This window comes from Cryptomeria japonica, unplaced genomic scaffold, assembly GCF_030272615.1.
Source record: "Cryptomeria japonica unplaced genomic scaffold, Sugi_1.0 HiC_scaffold_63, whole genome shotgun sequence".
Lineage (NCBI taxonomy): Eukaryota > Viridiplantae > Streptophyta > Pinopsida > Cupressales > Cupressaceae > Cryptomeria > Cryptomeria japonica.
In genome coordinates this window covers 236673-239130 of record NW_026728885.1, presented here as the reverse complement: position 1 = coordinate 239130, position 2458 = coordinate 236673, and positions in this window count along the sequence as shown.

Below are 2458 nucleotides of genomic sequence, written 5' to 3'. Positions count from 1 at the left end.
TGTGCAAACCATGTTTTTATCCTCTAAAAGTGAAAATCCATCAGGTTGCTTAGTATAAACTTCCTCATCAAGATCCTCATTTAGAAAAGAACACCTAACATCTATGTGATAAACCTTATATTTTTAATGTGCAACATAGCCAAGAAATAATCTTACAACTTCAATCCTAGCTATAGGTGTAAAAGTTTCACCATAATCAATTCCTTACTTCTAAGAATATCCTTTACAAACCAATCTAGCTTTATTCCTCACAACTTGTCCATCTTCATTTAATTTATTCCTGAAAACCCATTTAGTTCCAATAAAATTCTTATTTTTAGGTTAGGGAACCAAAATCCATGTGTTATTATTTTCTATCTAATCCAATTCTTCTTCCATATCTTTCATCCAACATTCATCTTTACATGATTCAGTTACTAATACTAGTTCAATTTGAGAAATTAAACATACCTCATCAGCTGCCAATCTTCTTCTTAGCATCATTCCTTTGTTCTTGTCCCTAATGATCTGATCTTTTGAATGATTCAACCTTACATACCTAGGAGTCTTCTAACTCTCTATTCCTCTTTCTTGATCTTCAGTTATTGTTGAATTTTTTGATACTGTCAGAGTAACTGGTTCAACATTTTTTTGGGTAAAGATGTTATCAGTTCAGTTATGATCATTTCCACTACCGGTTCTTGCTCATAAATTCTGATTTGACTTTTATTCAGCTCATCCACCTTGACATTACCACTCTCCACAATTCTCTACAATGTTTTTTTATAACATCTAAATGCTTTTCTTTCATTATAATAACCAAGAAATATTCCTTCATCACATCTAGGATCAAAATTGCCAATGAAATCATCTCTCTCGATATAACATTTACTACCAAATATTTTGAAGTACTTAACTGTAGGTGTATTTCCAAACCATAACTCATAAGGTGTCTTACCAGTTTCTCTTTTGATATGAACAATATTGAATGTATAAACTGATGTGCTCACTACTTCTCTCTAGTCTATATGAGGTATATTAGCTTCCATCATCTTGGCTCTATCAGCATCCAAGATAAAACTATTCTTTTTTCCACAACTCCATTCTGCTGATGTGTCTGGGGAGTAGAAAATTGTCTCATTATGCCATGTTTCTCATAAAAGTTATTAAAATCAACAGATATAAATTATCCACCGTGATCTAACCTTAAGCACTTAATCTTCAATCCTATCTTAGTTTCAACCTTATCTTTAAATATTCTAAAGTTTTCAAAAGCCTCATATTTTTTCCTTAGAAAAGTAACCCACATCATTCTACAATAATCATCAATGATTAGCATAAAATATATATCACCTTGAAAACTTTTGATTCTAGCAGGACCACATAAATCAGTATGAATAAGATCATGAACATCATTAGATTTTTCTTGTATACTCTTAAAAGAGGTTTTGACCTGTTTTCCCATTTGACATTCTTTACATACTAGATTAAAGGTCTTCACAATCTTAGGTATATCTCTAACTACCTTAGTTGAACTAATCTATACCATGCAATCAAAAATCACATGACATAGTCTTTTATGTCAAAGCCAACTCCCATCAATTTGTGCAATCAAACATGTCTTCTCACCGAAATTCAAATGAGATATATTACCTTTTGTTTGAGTACCGGTTACAATCTCCAATCCAAATCTATTAATGATCTTGCATTTTCCATCCATGAATTGTAATTGAATCCCTTATCCACCAACTATCCTACACTCAAAATATTATCCCTTAAACCTTCAACATAATAAATATTATCAGTATTGTGCCTACCATCTAATGATATAGTTCCTCTTCCTTTGATCATGCATTCTTTGTCATCTCCAAATCTATCCAGAATGCCATCAAATTCTTGCAAAGATAGAAAATTTTATCTCCAATCATATGATGTGAACATCCACTATCAATTACCCATTCATCCTTATCTCCAATTTTAGCAACAAGGGCCTTTACTTTAGTTACATTCTCTTCCTGTGTCGAATCATCTTCCTTGATATCCAAGAAGACCCATTCCTTTCCTTTGTCAGAACCATTAGCAGAGTGTTGTGTCGGTTCATCATCAACATTAGTCACACCTTCCTCATCCACAAAGTAACATGATTTATCTATGTTTCTCCTATACTTATTCTTGTTCTGATATCTAGGGTTAATCTTCAAAGATCTTCTAGTTCTTTCTTTAAATCTTGAATTCCTTTCAAGACATCGAGATGAAAAATGACCTATCTTATTGCATGCAAAACATTTAAAAGGTAATTTTCCTTCATAGTTACTTCCTACCAGTACTTTAGGTACTCTTCTACCAAATAGGGATTTAAGTTGCTCGATTTATTCATCTTCCCTCTTCATATCATCCAATTCCTTCACATGCAAATCTTTCCAATCTTGTTTGCTAGTTGATCATGTAAATGCATGAAAAGTAGGTTAAAAAATCATAG